General features: G+C 41.2%; 1 long non-coding RNA gene across 6 annotated transcripts in view; it reads left to right on the forward strand.

Annotated features, from left to right (window-relative positions):
- The window catches only part of LOC125398272 (uncharacterized), a 91,928-nt gene that overhangs the window by 52,904 nt on the left and 18,844 nt on the right, over nucleotides 1–20,180 (forward strand). For 4 of the 6 annotated variants that reach the window (XR_015737917.1, XR_015737915.1, XR_015737914.1 and 1 more), the window contains one exon: nucleotides 9,254–9,654. This is a non-coding gene — a long non-coding RNA (uncharacterized LOC125398272). Of the gene's footprint in view, nucleotides 1–2,237; nucleotides 2,379–9,253; nucleotides 9,655–10,068; nucleotides 10,725–20,180 lie in introns of those variants that run through there. The other 2 variants (XR_015737916.1, XR_015737918.1) reach the window with 2 other exon arrangements.

The raw sequence follows: 20,180 nt of genomic DNA on the forward strand, positions 1-20,180 counted from the left end.
ACTTCAGGAATTAGAATCTCAAAACAGCATTTAAAAAGCAAAGCAAGGCACATGTGATTCCAATGTATAAACAAAGCTATGGTTCAAGCCTTTAAGCACCCAGGAATCATAGGGTTTCTGCTGAACCAGAAGCCTCTTGTTCCCAGGTGGTGCTGATGCCATTTGAGTTCTTTTGTGGCTTCCATAGTACCTACCCCCAGGCACATGTGAACGCCAAGTAAATAATTATCCAATTACAGAACTACTAAATATTTTGGATACTATAAAGGAAGAAATAGTCTTCAGAGATGTTTAATTTGTAAATACTTCAAAGGGATTTTTGTTTTCTCTTCTCAGGCTTGAAGAAGACAAAAAAAAAAAAACACTTCAAACAAAACGTCTTTTGTTTTCTCAGGATTCTCTGCGAGAAAATAGACTCAATAAGAGATAACAGCTTGGGTTGTTTTCCTGTTCCTCGGACACAGTTTCTTCAAATTACATTACTAGGCTCCCTGGGTACAGCGTTCAAGAACTGTTCCCAGAGTGTATTGAGTTCCCGTGGAGTCATTATTTCATTACTGCTGAGGTACACAGAGCAGCAGCTCGATAAACACGGGATCCTTAAAGCCCTTTATTAAGGTTCACGCGACTAATGCATTGTTTTTCTGTTCCATAGGAAATACATCCCAGATTTGTTTGAGAGATGCTATTGCGGATAAAAGCGCTAGGATTTCTCAGCTTCTCATCAAAGCTTAGAGCGTTTGACTTAATTAAAAACACTTCTTCAAAAACACAGTCCATTACAGAACACTTCGATCTGGGAGATACATTAGTTCCGGGACATTCTAGAATGACTGTGGAACTGTAGAAGATGCTAAGCTCTGGCCGTACCTCATTCCTTCTTCACTTCATCCTCACCAAATCTACTTCATTCTTGTTTTTGCTTTTCTTCTTCTTTTTCTTTTTCTCTTACGGTGTTTTTGGGAAAACTTCTGCTGTAAGAAAGGAATGTATGAATCACACAATTTTACGAGATCCAAACTAGATACCTAAACAGTCTATTCTGCCCAGCATTCAAATTCAGTTCAGGCTTAACACCCTATTAGAGCCTTCTCCTTCTTCCCAACTATCCCTCTGCTAGCCCACAGGCATTTGTCAAATTCCAGTTCTCCTCTTTGTCTCTTTAAATGCTGCCATTTGCTGTTTTATCTGTCGGAAGTCCTGAGCTTTGGGCTAAAGTTTACTATGATACAGAAGGTGTTATGCCCAGATTATGAGTCGTCCCAAAACCAGCTAGGACATTGAGTCCTGTATGCAAGAGTCAAAAGCCTTTATTCTTACAAAGTTTGCAAATTCAGTCTCTCCTTGTGTCGAATGTATTGGGGTGATCAGAGGGCCCTGAATTCAGTTCGGGTTGGGTTTTTAGAGTAGTAAAGGTGGGGATGAGGGATTTCTAGGGTTCAGGGACCTTGATTGGCTGACATTTGTCTAAGGGTGTCCTGGTGAAAAGCGATGGGTGTATGCTGGCAGGTGATCCTATCTACAATGGTTCGAATGTTAGAAATTTCCTTCGAATGACCTGTTCCTGGGTGATGCCTGGGTAGTTTCAGTTTGTGGTCTTTCTTAGAACCAGGCATTGCCTTAGGGAAAACTATTAAGACTCTGGCCTCTATTGACCTTGTCATGCCTGGGTCCTACAGGCACCAATTCTCTGAAATCTTTTTTCCTTTTTGCAAAACTCCTCATGAGCTTTTAATGAGTACAATGTAGGTAGGAGTAATGGCGTGTTCTTTTTACTGTAGTGATTTTTGACTTCCTAAGTAGATCAAAGGCTTGCTGAAGATTTTGCACTGACAATATTTACAAAGAAAAAACATACCTGGTGGGTTAAGGAGGCTCTGGGAAAGCAGGAGGATCCTTTCCTAGTGTTTGGGTCATGAAAGGAACAGCAGAGGACAGGGCATTTAGGTTAAGTAGGATGGGGAGGAGTGGCAGGAGAACAGTAGGAGGAGGAAAGAAGTGGGAAGTGTATGGGCATTGTCCATACTCCAAAGTGTTTGCAGACAGAAACTGAGCCGGGGTTTTATTTGTACTTTGCAATCAGTAAACAAGCTTGAAGGAGGTAGAAATTAAGAAAAGAAAAATATGCAAGTAAAAAAATATATACAGAAGATAATATAAATTACATTTAAAGTGTCAGAATGATGTTATAGACACGTGTATTTACCATGTGTTTGTATTTTGATGTGTTTATCCAGTTTTGTGAGCCACTTTATATGGCAGCCAGAGTGCTATGAGGCTGAAGGGGTGAACGAGTGCTGGGACAGTGGCCAGCAAAACGAAGCATTTGCTACAGGCTGGAAGTTCAGGCTCAGCAAAGGTCCAGTGCAGGGAAACAGGTATGAATGGTTAGTCTTGCTTAAAGTAAAATGAGACACAGCTGTTCACTGACACATTGTGATGGTTCAGCAGAATACAAGCCAGGTATCTTGCACGATGCCTAGCCACCCATGCATCAACACTCAAAATTATCCAAGTGCCCAGGTGTCAATGCTTTCAAGTCACCAAATATATTTTGTCATTTAATTATTTCTTATTAATAATTATGGCACTGACATTACTTATGTACAAATTTTCAATTAGACAGACCATCAAGTTACATAACAGACAGCCAAATGTCTATTGAAATAATTGGCAATGACCTTAATGGTACAGGGCAACATAGCTATATGGGTCTTAGAAATATCACTGTGATTCTCTTCTTTTCTGTTTTTATGTCATTTTATGTAGTAGGAGACTTCTTGTTTGTTTCCCGTCTGCCAAGACCCGAATAATCACACAGAAATGTTATTATTTAGAACATTTTTTGGCCAATGATCTAGAGTATTCCTAGCTAGTTCTTACATCTTAAATTAACCCATTTCTGTCAATCTGTGTATTGCCACAAGGCTGTGGTCTACCAGTAAGGTTCCTAAAGTTCCAGCATCCTTCTCCTTCAGCAGCTACATGGAATCTCCTTGATTCTGCCAACTTTCTCTCTGTATCTCTGTTCAGATTTGCCACCTGGCTTGGCTCTGCTAAGCCATTGACTTAAACAGCTTTATTCATTAACCGATGATAATAAAACATATTCACAGCATACAGAGGGGAATCTCACATAATCTCCCCTTTTCTGTCTAATTAAAAAGGAAGGTTTTTAACTTTAACATAGTAAAATTACATATAACAAATTATGTATCAAGCAAGAATTGCAGTTACAATATTTAGTCATCTAGCCTATCTTTGTGAATCTGAAGTTTTATATCTAATTTATCCTTTATCACAACTAAGGAAAACTTTAACTCTCTGTCTTCAACTCCTCAAAGACTCCAGAAGGATATAATATTACCTAAGTAAACAGAAGTTCATTGTAAGCAACTTCCAAAGTTCTAGAATTGACAGAGACATATTGCTGCCTGGATAGTCACACAAAGTTCTTTTGTAACATTGGGGCATCCATCTTCAGCCTATAGGCCCATAGCAGACTTTTCCAGGCAGCAGGAAATTTGAAGATCTGTTCTGTCTTGTAATGGCAAAGTTCATTAGTTACTTTCTTCTGTGTCCTGCAGAATGTCTGACTTCTTTCATGAAGCAGGAACACTGAAGGACTGTCTCAACTTTTTTAAGTAAGTTCATCAGTCATTTTTCTATGGGTCCTTCATGTCCAGTTCATACAGCATACCATCAACAAGTCCAGGCAAGAAAAATTTCTTGCTCAAATGGCTAGCAAACTCCATAAAAAACCACTTCGATGCCCATCATCCTCTTGAAGTAGATTGGTGTTGCCAGGAGATGTGTCTCATTGTTGTGAAAAGTCTACATTCTTAAAACATTTTAAATGCCATATTCTGCAGGTCTTTGAAAGATTTGAAGACTACCTATCCATCTGAAATACATCTTTCCATATCTAAAAAACCTAACTAAAATGACTACAGTTTGATTATTATAAATAACACTATCTATTAATCTGTGTTTCTCAATTATACATTGCATTTTTAATTTTTAGTTGTAAGCATAACCTTTAACAGCTGAGCCATCCCTCCAGGCCCATCACATTTTTAAATGAGTGTATAAGCATAATACTTAAACAAGAGTAGAAATATACATATAACAAAATTGATCTTAAATTTGTATCAATAGATAAAAGTCCATACTGATGTAAACTACTTATCTCTATGTCATATCCTCCTTTAAATGAAAATAAACATTTGCAAACAATCATTTTAAGAATTTGGGTGCTGTTTTCTTCAAACTGCTCCCTGAAGTTTTTTGGGCAAAATATTTTTAGGGTTCACAGAGACCTTCCAGGAGGTCTTGTTCTATCAGGCCACATTAGCCTGGAAGGAATCCACAGGATCTCATCTTCTGTGGAAACAAAAGCAGGACTTCTTTTTCAAAGCAGCATATCCTTAGACACAAATTTTGAAGTCAAGATACCTTTAGGTTGGTTTAACTTAACAGCCCCCCATAATCAAATACCTCTCTGCACTCAAAAAATTAAAAAACAATAATATGTATATTCTAGACTCTCTGTATATTTTCTATCTTTACATGCTTTAATCTATGACTTTAATTCTACTCCTTTAATCTATAACTGTTTTTACTTTTTTATATTACTTTTATTGTCTCTTTAAAGATTTTATTTTATTTTTAAAACTATTATTTCCTTTTATAATTGTTTATCCTCTTTTTCTTCTCTCTCTCAAGCCTACATACATTTTTAAAAACATTCTGTGACCCATTCAGAGATTTATTTTTGTCTGAATCATTTTTATTGCTTATCTGTAATCATTTTTGACCAAGAACATAATTTTTTTTTAAAATGGTAAGTGGGCATAGCTAGGACCAATTCCATGGCCCTGCCTGTTTGTTTCCACTCTGTCCAACATGACAGAGGTATGTTCACCACCTCCAAGAGTCATGTTCACTGCCCCAGCTCCAGGAACACAGCAGGTGCATGTTGCCATTAATCAATTTGTAAACACTGCTCATAGACCCCATTTAACTGCTCCATAGCAGAACCTCTCAACAGAAGCAGAGATGTTTGTTCTACTAGCACAAACCAGGAAGCTGGGTTTTAAAGAAGCCACACCTCTGCACACCACCAGCAAACAGAGCCTATCTGAAAATATGCGTCTACTAAGAAGCTCCAATTGACTCCTGTTTTTTGGGTCTAGAAGCCCATTTTTTTAAAAGAAACTTTCTTAGGCTTTCTGTGAAAATTCTTGCCCCATGTTGACTCTATTTTGTAGTTAAAGTTAAAACCTTCCATTTTAGTTAGACAGAAAAGGGGAGATGATGTGGGATATCCTTCTGTATTTGTGTTGCTTTTATTGGTTAATTGGTGAGGCCAATGGCTTAGCAGAGTAAAGCCAGACAGGAAACCATACAGCCTCTCTGTTTCAGAGGTTTAGGACATGGATTCTACCTGTTTACTGGGAGGAAATGCAACGGCACATGGTGATGAGTTTGAATATAGAGGACAGAAGGCCGGAGCCTTCATCCCACTCTTTGTCATATATCTGAAGAAAGGTTTTGGCATTCAAAAGAGACCTCAGGCATTAAGGAATAAAGTACTGTCCATAGGTTCAAGATTTTATTAGAGACGATGCAAAGACAAGGGATAAGACTCTAAAGGAACTAAAATCTCAATCTCCTTGTAGACAAAAGAATGCAATATGGGGGTGAGATTGGGAGACATGGGAGCCAAGTTTCTATGAAAAAAGAAAAACTAAGAAAATAGAAAAGATACAAATTAGAAATTATACATAAAGCAGGGTAAGAGATTATGTGGAAAATTTAGCAGATAAAAGCTGAAGCTTTCTTTCCCACAAAAGCACAAATAACAATACCAACCAAAAAGGGACAATTAAACAAGATAAGTAAAAATCAATTCAGAATATTCAGTATCTGACTTAAATAATGATCCTAAATAACTGGTGGGAATTATCAAAAGTAGGAGAAAATGCGGATTACGGAGTTTATCCAAATAGAGATCTGATTCTGGGTGGGCAGCTGGAATTGACACATTCTTTGCCATCTTTTCTCTGGCGTCATGGAGTCACTGAGGGAGAAACAGGAGCAGGATCGCAGCGAGCGGTCAGTTCTCCACACCGAGCAGCCCATGTTTCACATGGTTTGATTCGAAAGTGTGGAGATTGATTGTGGGAAGAGGAATAAGGAAGAGGACAACTCAGGCACCATCTTAGTTTAATAACTGTGTTTAATTATTTTGAAAGTGAGCACAGTGATATATTTGGTAACACCAGGAAGTGGACACAATGTAGCTGCTACTGGAGGCCCTTAAATATTGACTTGACGTGAGTTCAACGTGACATGTTTAGTAGGAAATGGGAGAGGAAAGGAAGTGAAAACAGACCAAAGTAAACATTAACTCAAGACAGATGAAGAGCCGCATATCCTCTGGGGGGGCCCCTCCCCCGTGAGAACAAGACCATCAGCTTCCGACAAATCCTCTCACATCTCCATTGTTATGAACATGTTTGTGGCTTAGCACCTTCTGACGTCTTTTATTCCTGTTTTTCTGTTGACCAAATGCTAGATGAAACGTTTCAAGTTCCCATTGTCACACCTCTCCGGGATAAAGGCTACCGTCCGCCTTTATTTGGGACTAGGTGGCACAGAGGAGTTTCACGTGAGATTGGGTTTAAGAACTTTGGAGGCTGGTCATCGATTGAGATGACACTTCACTCTTACTCAGAATGCTTCCTACTGAAATAACGCTACTCAGCAGTGCTCTGTCAAAGTGTCCAGTGGTGAGGGATGGTGGCAGTGAGCTCCGGAAATCATGACTTAAGTAACAGTTTAAGCCGGCAGCATCTGCTCCCTCTCCTTTAACAAGGGAGATGGACATGGTTTTGAAATTCAGGCAGAAGTCTGGCTTCAGTCGTGAAACTCTCTGGGATTGTAGAATGAAGGGGAAAGTGCAGTTTGAATGATTGGAATTTAGGTAACCGGGATATGTTAAGCAAAGTGAGTCATAGTGACGTTAACGGCAGAGATCTGGAAACCAGACTGACTTGGGGATATACTGTAGTAGGCTCTATCTTAGGGGGCTATTGTAAATAACGTGAAAGACTCATACAGCCAGTGTCCAAATGAATGGCATGCCCCTCGCCATAGGGAAGGTGGCACAGGTGTGAGGTAGCGTGAGCACACTGGCAGAGTACACCTGTCTCCCCTGCCCACTGCTCATGTTACAGGACACAGAAGGGAGTTTTAAGACCTGTTTCCTACACGTCTTTCAACCTTCTGAAGATCAATAAGAAGAAGTAGACTCTCTGAATCCCTTCTGATTTGATGGGGAGAACAGTTTTATTTTCTAATATGTATGCTGCAAATTTTTGAAGCGATGATTTCATTCATCACCATAAAAGCATCTCTGTTTTGGGAACGAGCTTATGATATAGCTATCTCAAACTGTGGTCATTTCGTCATGGTATCTGCAATGCACGCTTTGTTCAGAAAAAAAGAGAAGTTGTAATTGAAGAAGATTGAAATGAGCGTTTTTGGAGACTTGTAAGGTACAGAACATGGAAAGTCTGGAACTCGGGCAGAGAAGGAACCTTTGTTTATCCCTGAATTTCCCAAACCAATTGAGCAGGGACTATACAATACATGATTACTAGTTAATATGCATGACTGCATTTTGGTTTAAGACCACATACTAATTTAGAAAATTATTTTTTTGACTTTCTTTGAGACAGGGTTTCATTGTATAGCCCTGGCTGACTTGGAACTCATTATGTAGACCAGGCTGACCTTGAACTCACAGAGATCCAGCTGCCTCTGCCTCTTGAGTGCTGGGATTAAAGGCATGCACCACTCTGCTCAGGTTAGAAATTAGTTTTTAAATGTAGTAAGTTCACTGTAAAAAGTCAAAGTCTTTGCGAATAGGTGAGAGGTTAGTCACTTGGAATGAGGAGACAGAAGATACTAGAAAGGGAGACAGGAGGACAATGAAGGGGCAAAGGAGAGGGAGTCACGTGACTCACATGGTCACTGCCTGTGCTTACCTTTGGTTCAGCTCATCTGTGTGGTCTCTAGTTTTATCCTGTGTCAAATGGGGTTAGGAAGGTAAAATGCCTTCCAGGGGTTATCTAGGTGGACCACTGTAGTCTCAGATTATTTTGTTCTGAGAAACAATGCATGACACTTCTTTTCTTTGGTGGAGGGAGGATGCAACATGAGTTAATTTCACCTTCATTTAGCATTTTTTAGTTTTTGAGGACTCTTGGCTAATACTTTTTTTGTAGCTGGAATCGTATTGCTTACAATTTTTAAAAGGTTAGTCTAGTTCAATTTGTTAAGATAAAAACTAAATCAGATTTTTTTAAAAATAATGGCAGTATTTTAGGTGGCCAGTCAACTTCTGATTTCATTGCTTTATTTTGATGTTCACTCAGTTTTCCAGTAAATGAACTGAACGCGTCCTTACACAACAGAGGAATTAGATTCTCCATGTTCAGCAGCTAACTGGGATAACGCCGTCAACCCACAATTGTATTCCACTGTTGAGTCAGGTTGGCGCGGACCCTGGGAGGGATTGTGGTAGTTTCCCATAGCCCTGCATGTCAGGTGGTCACTTTATTGTGAGCTGAGCTGTGGTAGATTCCTGGGCTTTACAGACTTGATAGCCGTAAAGAGAACTGGCTGACAGAGGCGGAGAATAAAAGGAGAGTTCTGGAAGGCATTACCAGGACTGAATGAAAGGTATGCATGTCACTGGATTTTTGTATGTGTGTGTGTGTGTGTGTGTGTGTGTGTGTGTAGTGATTATGAGTCACCGCTTATAAGCTTGCTCACATTGTAGCACACAAGGGAAGTATTTTGGTAAGATCCGTAATTATTCTGGAAAATACTTATTCATCATTGCAAAGATAATGCCTTGAATACAAACATGCCAATGCTGTTTGTGGTCAAATTTTGTGCTGATCTGACAATAATTATTTTCTACCTGACAACTTGCCTTTGCCCCTTCCCTTTAATTCCTGAGGGTTATCAACCCACTTCCTGCTAAGTCAAAGTCCTTTTTCCCTGAAGACAGCTTGGTTACACAAAATATGAAGTCTCATTTCTAAAGCAATAAGTGCTTTAAGCTAGTTGGATGGCTTGTTGGCATTTACTTTCAACGATCTCCTTAAGAATGCAGGATGAATTTGAATTCAGAATTCCACAGACATTCTCATTTAATGTTCATTCTTTGATATTACAGGCACCAAAGCCTACTGACGTCCTTCAACTTCTGCTCACAGTCTTCATCTAGACCCTTTAATTGGCATGTATTTACTGTCTTCAAAAACGTAGTGGCCCATGTGACTCAGCTTTCCCACTTCTGGGCGTGTTCCCCAGAGTCGGCATCCAACAGAGCTGCCTGCATCCTCACCCATATTACAGCACTGCTTATAAAGACTGAGGTATGGAGTCCACCTAGGTGTTCACCAGACAGACAAATGAAGAAACTGGGGTGTCCAAATGCGGCAGACTTCCTCAAATGCAAGGAAGAATGAAGTGGTGCCATTTGCAGGAAAATAGGTGCAGGGATCAAGGAAAGAGAAATAAGCCATCAGCATGAAGACACATATTGTGTGTTTTCTCTCATGTGTGGAGTCTCAGGTAAGAATAAAGGGCACAAAAGCAAATGTGCCCTTAATGTTCCACATTAAGATGTGGAAAGGAAAACAAGAGAGAAAGGGGAATAAAGATAAGTAACTAAAAATAAAGAGGCTACGATTAAAGTATATTAAATGCGTATGTAAAATGCCATTAAGTACCTTTGTATTCATTTATGTATGCTGATAAAAAAAGAAAATATCCCCACTCCTAATTCAAGGGGATGATCACTCATTCTCTTGGGATGACAGAATTGAGAGTCGGTGGCTGTCCTTCAGGCTAACAAACAGTTCACAGTTGGAGAGAGCTTGTTTCCTGTGCTCTTCTCGGAAGCACCTCTCATTTTAGCAGAGCCATCACAGTTACCCAACTGTACCTCTTTTCCTTTAAATACCGACTTGTATTTAACTCTCACAGTGCACAAACACGAAGGTTTCCAAAGGTGAAAAGGCGGGACTGAGCACAACTCCATACTCAAGTGAAAACAAGGATCTAAAAGATGAAACCCACACCCACGACAGCCGAGGAGAAGTAAAGTCCAAGGAAGAGATAACGTCGCTGGTGCAAAGGGAATTTCTCAGAGCATTCGGAAAGCCTTGCTGTTATGCTTAAGTTGAACATAAAGGCCAAATACAGTAAACTTGAAAAAAAGTTAAGCTATGTTTAAGGCAATTCAGAGGGACACGCCTCTCAACAGAGCCCAGTGGGGAATCCTGGTAAATACGAAGAAACAAACATGAAGATAGCAAGGAGGAGGCGCAAGGGTCTCGAATGTTCTGTAACACAGCATTGAGCAGTGCAGAACAGAGGGCTCGTGCTTTTAGCTCCTTACAGGATGAGTTTCATTACTGTGTGCCAATACTGTCCTCACATGAAAACAAGAGGACTGTATTGATTTGTAATTCCATGATTTTATTTGACTTTCTGTCTAGATACCATTTTTTTCATTATGACTCCCTTGACAACCACTATTTTTGCATTTACATAATATGGTACAGTTTTAATTGTCTAAAGAAGGAACTAGAAGCTTATCAATACTTTAGAAGCTCTATTAAAAATAATTTAAAAATGTGCATGAGTGTGTGTGCATGTATGTGTGCACGGATGCCACGTGTGTACAGGTGCCTCTGGAGGCCAGAAGAGGAAGCTGGATGCTCTGAAGATGGAATTATGGAATGATCATGAGCCACCCACCCAACCAGGATGCTGGAAACTGAACCCGGGTCCTCTGAGGGAGCAGAAAATGCTCCTAACGGTAGGGCCATCCTCCAGCCCCTAAGTCCTGTTTTAACATGTTTCCACATTTAAGGTACTGTTTGTTACTAGACCCAGGTCAGACTGTGATCCAGGATCATTAACAGGATATCATCCGAGAGAATTTCAACCCTGAACCATTTTTTTTTTGTAATAAAGTTTCAATAAAGTTACAGTCATTAGAGAACAGCGGGGCTGGTTGGCATCACTTAAATCAGCCTTGTCTGCCTGAGAACTACCTTCAGCTTCTAGACTTTCTCACAGACTGTGTCGTGGATTCAAGCCTTGATCCCATCGCCGATCCAGGAAAAAACAAATACCTATGTGAAGTCTAAGTGTGGCATCGGCAGGGTCCGAAGATAGTGCTTGCGTTAAGGAAACCCGAGGGCGGAAGAGACAATGAGCGTTTCCTACCGTTTGGCAGAACAACTCGGTTTGTAGAAGAAAGCCCTGGAAGAGGAAGAGAAAACAAGCCACCTTGACCCCGACTGAACTTCCCCATGCGATTCTCCCTATGGGGAGGGAAGGCACCTGGCAAATTCTCAGTAGTGAAGGAAAGCGGGGAGCAGGCGACCCGACACATGGTGGAAAAAGCAGGTGGGCACACCCATGCTGGGCGGCCGATGGGAAGATCATACGTGCTGCGAGGCATCCAGTGGCCTTGTTGTCCCCCGAGCCTCTTCCTTTATTACATAACCTGTTAACAAGGCTTCAGTGAGGACCCACACAGCACTTTGTGGGTATCGACCACGAGGATGCTATTCATTCCATCACTTGGGGTAAAGTAAAATGATGGTTAGTCCATTTTCACTATGCCCCTGAAGCAGTCCACTGGACGGCTAGCTGTCAATCATTTCCCCATCAAATCTGTTGTTATGACTTGCTCAAAAGTCTTCACTCAGCTTGAGAGTCCAGTTTCTAACTTTTCCCCTGGTCAGATTCACATTGTTCAAGGAACAAGGGAGGGTCTAGGGTAAAAAAAAGATCGGGTGCTGTGTTATTCATGACTGTAACCAAGACAGGAGTTTACAGGACTTACTGCTTTAAAAAATACTCTTCATGGATCAGACTAATTAAATCAGTGTTAAAAATCCAAGCTGTCAAAGTAACACTTAACTAACGTTACGTTGTTACATTGAGTGCTGTGTACTGTCCCAGACTCCATTTCTGTCTCTGATCCAGTTCAAATGCCTTTTTTTGCCCTGTTCCTGGGCTGGGCCATCACAAGGAAACAGTTCCCTGTCTACACTGCCCTCTGTCCACCCTCCTAGGCTGCTGTCTTAGGCTCCACCGATCCCTCTCAGTTACTGGCTTTTTGCTCTTTGTTCTGGACTACAGGTTTTTTTTTTTTTGTTTTGTTTATTTAAAACAACTTTAAATGATTTATTTAACTTCATTTTATGTGCTTGGTGTGGAGGTGTCAGATCTCCTGGAACTGGATTTCCAGACAGTTGTGAACTCCCATGTGGGTGCTGGGAATTGAACCCGAGTCCTCTGGAAGAGCAGTCAGCGCTCTTAACTGCTGAGCCATCTCTTCAGCCCTACAGTTTTTATATAAGCCAATTTTATGTTCATCATTTTCTTAAGCTTTTTGGCTGAATTGGAAACCTCTGTCATATATTCTCTTCAAAACTGTGCTCCTCTCCCATAAGACCCTCCCAGAAGTACTCAGGCTGTTCTTCACAGAGAGGTCATGACACAGGGCTCGCCACACAGAACATTCTGAATGTGTTTGTTGAGTGATCAACTGACCGCTTTGACTGACCTTGGCTCTTCTCATTCTCTGAGCCACAGATGGCTTTTGCTCCACTCTCATCCTGGATATCCAGCTTGCCCCACAGATTTGCTTCCTATGTATTCCCGGTCCTGGAGTCATAGCTGAACCGAAGCCCCAGGCATTCCTCACCTCAGAGCTGAATTCAGACTGCAGCCTCCTAACTAGAAGGCCATCAGTGGACAGAACTCCCTTAGGAAAGTGTAACTCTGCCCCACCAGTGTTTCTGACATCTATCCTTGACTTTCTTCCTCTAGTTAACCTGCCCACATTTCCGTCCTTTTCCTACTTCCTGAATTTCAGCTTGCCTTCCAGGTAACCCTTCTGATCCCTTGGATCTTATTTCTGGTCTCTGATTGCTGATTTTTGGCGCCCTCTTGTGGATGTCGGCTTGGGTTTGCCCTTTCGGTTAGTGCACCCAAGTTGAAGTTCCTACACAATTTCTAAGGGAGGAGATATTCAGATAATTAAAATATTTGATGCTACATGCCATGGTAGAAATACGGGTATTGAGACAACAGAAGTCTATCTAGGAGAGTCAGTTGACTGTAAAAAGCTGTAAGTTGGCAGGGAAAGCGGGGCTTTTCCATACAGACAAGGAGGCAGGCATAGCAGGTGCCTGGGGCAGGATAAAGGGTGGGTCCCTGAGGTGAGGCCAGGTTTATGGCAACTGGGGTGCTAGCCCTCATACTAAGGAAGACCCAAAGTGGGACTGATGGGTAGTTCTCTCCATTTTTTTCGTAATATTTCTTCACAGGTGATCGAAACCATTCCTATAAACAGTTGTGCTTAAATGTTTTATTAACATACTTGGATATTTAGAAATATTGTTTACAATCAGATAACCAATCAAAACGTTATTTTGGCAAACATAGTTAGTTTTTCTAAAGTCAAAGATACTTTTTTTTTGCTTTGGTATATTCTTAGCTTCAGTTAATAAACATATGTTCTTACATAAATATTTAAAGCTTGGTCTTATGGATTTTTCAAGCATATACAAAAATAGAGAAATGATTTAGGAAGTACCTATCCACCACTAATCTTATTTCATATGAACTTCTTTCACCCCTCCAATCCTTCAATGTGGTATTTTCAATCCAATTCTAGACTTTATATTATGGTATTGGTGAATGTTTTCGCATGTATCTCCAGAAGATACCCTCAGTTTTACTTTTAAAAGTACATAATTTCATTATTATTATCATCTGACAAAAATCATCATAAATTCTGAATATTTTTAAAATATCGAGGTGTCATAGTTAGCTTTAGCTGCCAGCTTAACACACCTGGGAAGAGGGACCATCAGTTGAAAAACTGCCTTCACTGGATTGGCCTGTGAGTATGCTATGGATCATTCTAGAAGAAGATATACTTGAAGTAAAGCTTAAACCAGGCCCCCACACGGCTCTTTTGTTGATGTTGAAGTATATGTCAACACTATCAAGGATTATCCCCTAGAACTCAATCCTATCAGACAGAAGCTTGTGCTGTGGATTTCACTGTGTCAGTAGGTTGTGGTTGTCGCTGTTGCTCAGCTTGGGTCGCCTGTTGCCTAAGCAGTACTTAATAGACACCATGGCTGCTCTGTCACCATTTGCTGTGCGATTGGATGAGGGCAGAGTGGGTTTAGGGAGGCATTTCAAGTTGAGGGAGCAACTGCATGTGTGAAGGCCTGCAGACACACGAGGTCAGTGCGTTTAGGCAAATATTGGATTGTTTGGGATTGGATTGGATTGTCTTCGACAGCACAGGCTGGCCTCTCACTTGCTATATGGGTGAGGCTGGCCTTGAGTATCTGATTATTCTATCTTCACTACCCAAGAGCTAGGATTACAGGTGTGTCTACTGGGCCAGGCAGTAAACATTCTTTAGGTCCTCATGTTGTGGTGAACCCCAACCATAAAATTATTTTTGTTGCTACTTCATAACTGTAATTTTGCACTGTTAGGAACTGTAACGTTATGAACCTGTAGGGGTTGGGAGCCACGGGTTGAGAACAGATGTTTCACGTGTGTGGTTGGAGCACAGAATTGGGTGGTAGGAGAAGAGATGAGAGAACTCAAGCAGGGTCAGACCCCACAGTACTCACTCAGTAGACTGTTGAGAAACTTCTGCAGGGCTTTCCAAAGGGCCAGCGTTCACGCAGTCAGAATCTCATTTGGGAAGATGTAGTGATAGTTCATTTTTTATTTTAATAAATAAAGTTTGCCTGAAGGTCAGAAGAGCAAAACAGCTAGCCACTGACTCTTACCTCTACCTCAGTCTGAAATGGCGTTCCTGCCTCCAGGAATCTCAGAATGAGACCGTGTGTGAGAGCTGTCTCCTCCCGTCTTATATTCCTCTCTAGGGCTGGGACTAAAGGTGTGCACCATTACTGCCTGGTTTCTATGGCAAACTAGTGTGGCTACTGGGACTAAAGATGTGTGCCACCATTGCCCAGTCTGTAAGACTGACCACGGTGGCTGTTTTACTCTTTGACCTTCAGGCAAGCTTTATTTATTAAAATACAAATGAAATATCATTACATTAAGATTGTGATTTCTAGTTGTTACTGAGAGATCCAAAAGACCCCATGTAGACAGTGTTGCCAGGGAAACACTATCAACCACACAGTGAAAACAAATTCAAGGGGACTCAAATGTTTATTGTGGTGTCCCAGGAAAACTCCAGGGCGAACCTGCACAAGTGTTTCCTCCCTGGTCCTGCTCCCAGGCTTCAGTGCACACGACTTGAACCTTTCACCTTTAATCCTCTGCTCATCCATTTTGTTTTGCTATCCCCAGCCAGTTGTCCTCTCCTAGGAATCCAGATAAGCCTCAGTCTTCTCTGATTTCCTCATAGGGTATCAGGCCAGATGGCAGTCTCAGCCGAAGGAGAGCTGGGGGTCGGGGGCGGGGCGGATGGCAGTCTCAGCTGGACGAGAGCTAGGGGAGGCAGTTACAGTCCGCTCTCACGTCTCTGGCTCCCTTAGGTAATGCAGACTGTAGCACCTGTCGGGGTGATGGAGAGCCTCTGCCTACCGCCTTCTCCAAAGGCACGCCCATCCTGACGATCACACTGTAATCAATTTCTTGTCTACTGGAACACGGTTCTTCCACACCTACCTTTATAATGTGTGTGTTTGGTTCTGCTGTTCCTGTCCCAGTCTCAGAATTGTACTAAGTGTTCCTCACGTAGTGAGGGCTCGGTCCTGGCCTTACCTTTTTAAAAATAAAGGTGGAATTTAGCAAGGGGAGCTTCTTGGCAGGTGAGGAGGGAGACAAGATTAGGAGGCGCAAGGCTGGAAGCCAACTGGCTACGGGATCCAGAGCTCAAAGACTGAAAAAGTTCTTTTCAGGATTAAGATTAATTTCTGGGAGTTGGGTTGTTTTGGATGACATTTAGATTAGCTATTGGTGATGGCAATGATTATATAGTTGTGCATTTTATCCGTGTAGTGACTTTGAAAACTTGATATTCTATCAGAATTTATGTAAATGTCGTGGCTTTCCCAAAAGATATCTTTATAGACCAATCATAAAATTTTCCTTTTTTGCTAAACACCTGCTGCTGGACTGGATTATTTTCTATTAGACTTCCTTTTAAAAACTGTTTTAGAATCACAAAAACTTTTAGGCAAACTCATGTTAATATATTAATTCTTTCATTTTTTTGAGAAATGTATACATGGGTAGTGAAACTGACCACACCTACCTTCGATCATCCCAATTTCTCTGTCTCAACACAATCTCCTCCCAATTTCATGTCTTTTATTTTTCTTATAAGCCAATAATTGCAGTTAACATTGCTCATATGCACACGGGTATAGGGCCAGCCACTGGAGTGCGGGAATCAAATCAGTCTTTGGGAAAGTAATAAAGGACAGGCCTCTGATAAGGCTATGGGGGCTTGCTTTACCTTTACATTAAGTTAAAACTCGAGGACTTCTGTGAGTATGAAGGTGAACTTTCGCAGCTCTGTTGAAGTGGAAATGGGTTTTCTCCATCTGTTCAAGGAACAGATGGAGAAAATACTAACACTACAGCTTTTAAAAGCCAGAGAACACAAAGGCCCCACAAGAAAACCCACAGAGCCAACCAATGTGGGCTCATAGGGCTTCACAGAGACTGAACCGACAACCCGGGAGCCTGCATGGGACGGGCCTAGGCATATATGTTACAGTTTTGTACCTAGGTCCTCTTGTGGGACTCTTAACAGGGGAGCAGGGGCTGTCTCTGACTCTGTTGTCTGGTTTTGGGACCCTTTTCTCCTGCCATGTTGTCTTATCCACCCTTACTAGGAGAGGAGGTGCCTAGTCTCCCTGCACATTGATATATCCACGGGAGCCTGTTCTCTTCTGAAGAGAAACGGAGGAGGAGGAGGAGGAGGAGGAGGAGGAGGAGGAGGAGGAGGAGGAGGAGGAGGAGGAGGAGGAGGAGGAGGAGGAGGAGGAGGAGATAGAGGAGATGAGGGAGTCAAGGTAGGGAGAGAGACTGGGGTGAGAGGAGGGAGGGGAAACTGAAGTTGCAATGGAAAAACCACAATAACAAAAACACAAAAACAAAACCAAAACATTTCTGCTCAGTTAAAAGAGCATGAGTTCCACCGTTTACTTTCCATTGGTCAAAAAAAAAAAATTCTACTTAAAAACTTATCAGTGTTCGAAGGAAGTATAATGGTTACTTTGTAAACTCGGCTAGCCCCTGTCACAATTGGTAAAGAAGCTGTAAACAGACCAATGAACTCTGTAGCATCCTTAGCAGCTCTGTCAAGGCAGTAGTCATTCTAGAACCCAGGTGGACTCGTTGAGGCTGTGACTCCCAGCATCCCTCAGCGGTCCTCGAGCTCCTCTCAGAGCTGCCCAGATGGCGAGAGCGCACCAGTTGCAATGTGGACCCTGGGGCTTCTCTCTCCCAGCAGAGCTTTTTTTTCCCTTTTAAATCCTGACCCGCAGGGACTCTCTTTGCTTTTAAAATGAGCCTTCAAAATGTATGTTTATTCAGGCTAATAATATTGTGCAGCAGGCAAAGGTGCTCACTGCCAAGCACAATGACCTGGTTCTGGGACCCACATGGTAGAAGGAGAAAACTGATTCCTGAAAGTTATCATCTGACCTCCACATGTGTGTCATGGCACACATACACACGCACACACACTCTCACACACACACTCATGCACACACTCACACACACACGCACACACACACTCACACACACTCATGCACACACTCACTCTCACACACACACGCACACATACATGCACACACATACACACACGCTCATGCACACACTCACTCCCCCCACACTCACGCACACCTACACGTATGCACACACATACACACACACTCGCTTTCACACATATACACACATGCACACACACACACACATGATGTTAAAACACTTTTAAAAACATGTAGATTTGTTTTCAAGTGTCAGAATGTTATCTGACTTACAGAACATGTCAAGGAGCATGGAGTCTATGCTCAAGTGGCATGTGGAGTTTCTAGTCACACTGGTATGTTAGAAAACTTAATCTGTGCGTTCATATTCTTTGCTCCTGTACTTTCCATCATACGCCTCTGCCCGTGCTCATTTCTACGCTAGCAATATATAATTATATGTTTGTCAATGATATAATGTGGAAGTTAGTTTGGAATGTAGACATACTTGGAGCATGTGTATCCTTGTGGCTTTGAAGTTCTTTCTTCTATTACAAAGGAAATAAACTGCAGAACAGTATATAGCTTCTGGCAAGAATAGCATTTCAGCTGCGTTCTTGGAAAAGGAATTCTCCCCCCTGAGTCTGGTACAAATTATGACTTTTAGCACTGAGTTTATTTTTATAGAAAGCTCAATTTATCTTAGAAACTACCACTAACAACCATTAAGCAAAGGCCAAATGTTAATGCAGGGTTTTATGGCAAGTGCTCTATTGTCCTAACTTTCAATAAAATTTTGTATAATCCATTAAATAATGCTTCCACTAGATTTATTGAGGCATGATTGACAAAAATATATTTATTTAAAATGTGTGATATGATATCTTGATATATATGTAAAATACATTTGAAATAATCACCATGATAGATAAATATACCAATTGCTTCCTGTAATATTCTTCCCTATCTCCCTTCTTCCTTCTTTCCTTCCCTCCTTCTCTCTTTATCTCCTTCTACTCCTCTATGCTCTCCTGTCTTACCTCTCTTATCTCCCATACTTCTTCCTGCCCTCCCTCTATTCTATTTAATATTGCTACTGATGATTGTGGAAGATGAAGAGAAGTTGTGGCCTAACAGATGCTGTATTTTTCTGAGGTAACCAAGAGGCTTCACACTGGCCTTGTGAATTAACTTCCTTTTTTCTCTTATTCTGCACTTACCTGGCTTGATAAGTCACACAAAAGTAATAATTTTATGTTCTAATTATCCACCACTTACTTCTTTTTCTTTTTTCTTTTTATTTTCTTTCTTTCTTTCTTTCTTTCTTTCTTTCTTTCTTTCTTTCTTTCTTGTTTGTTTTTTTGTTTTTGTTTTGTTTTTCAATACAGGGTTTCTCTGTGTAGCCCTGGCTGTCCTAGAACTCATTCTGTAGACCAGGCTGGCCTCGAATTCACAGAGATTCACCTGCCTCTGCCTCCTAAGTGCTGGGATTAAAGGTGTGCCACCACCACCTGGCTTCCTTGATCAACATGTATCTAAAACTTCTAGAGTCATCTGGAAAACAAAACAAGCAAGCAAAGTAAAACAAAATCAAAGTTTCCTTGTCTTGAACTTTATGTACGTTCTCTTCAGTAGCAATACATCTACTAAATCCAGTGTCTAGGACATAGACAGGGTCCATGTCATTATCAAACAGTGAACATCCAGATTAATAAGTGGGGTATTAAGCTGAGGGATTTAACAGTTCACAAAAGCTGTTGCTGACATCTGGAAGTTGGACGTTGATGGGAAGTCTAGCATTCATTCTCTTGACCACAAAGAGTTCATCCAATAATCTCCAGCAACATTTCAAATACCATTATCTATTTTTAGTTTATGTAGACTATATGGTATCCAGTCTTATTTTTCAAATTTCACTTTATAAAGCGTTTTTAAAAAGTGATCTAAAAATTCCTAAGCAATTTACAAATGACCAAATGTATGGCTCTCTTGAGGTGGAGGCGTGAATGGGGAGAGCCGAGCGTTATGTTCGACCTGCTCTCTTCTACCCCACAAGGGTGCATAGCAGTGTGTCTGTGTAGGGCTAGTAGAATATTGGTTGTTCTCTATTACAATGCACATTTTGACCTAGTAGGTTTGGGTTAGATCTAGAACTTTTGTCTTACAGAATCAGTACAGAAAAATAGGTTTCAAAATATCACCTATCCGCCCTTTGCTCTCGACGCTGTAGAAGGTTTTAAGTCTAGGGGAATTTGTGGATCCACTGACAATTAAATTCCCTTTAATAACAGCAAAGAGTGGGAGAGGATCTCAGAATAAGTGGGAGGCAGTAGTAAGGGAGAGGAAGGCAGTCATTTTGTCCCA

The sequence above is a fragment of the Myodes glareolus genome, chromosome 5, assembly GCF_982192425.1.
Source record: "Myodes glareolus chromosome 5, mMyoGla1.1, whole genome shotgun sequence".
Classification (NCBI taxonomy): Eukaryota; Metazoa; Chordata; class Mammalia; order Rodentia; family Cricetidae; genus Myodes; species Myodes glareolus.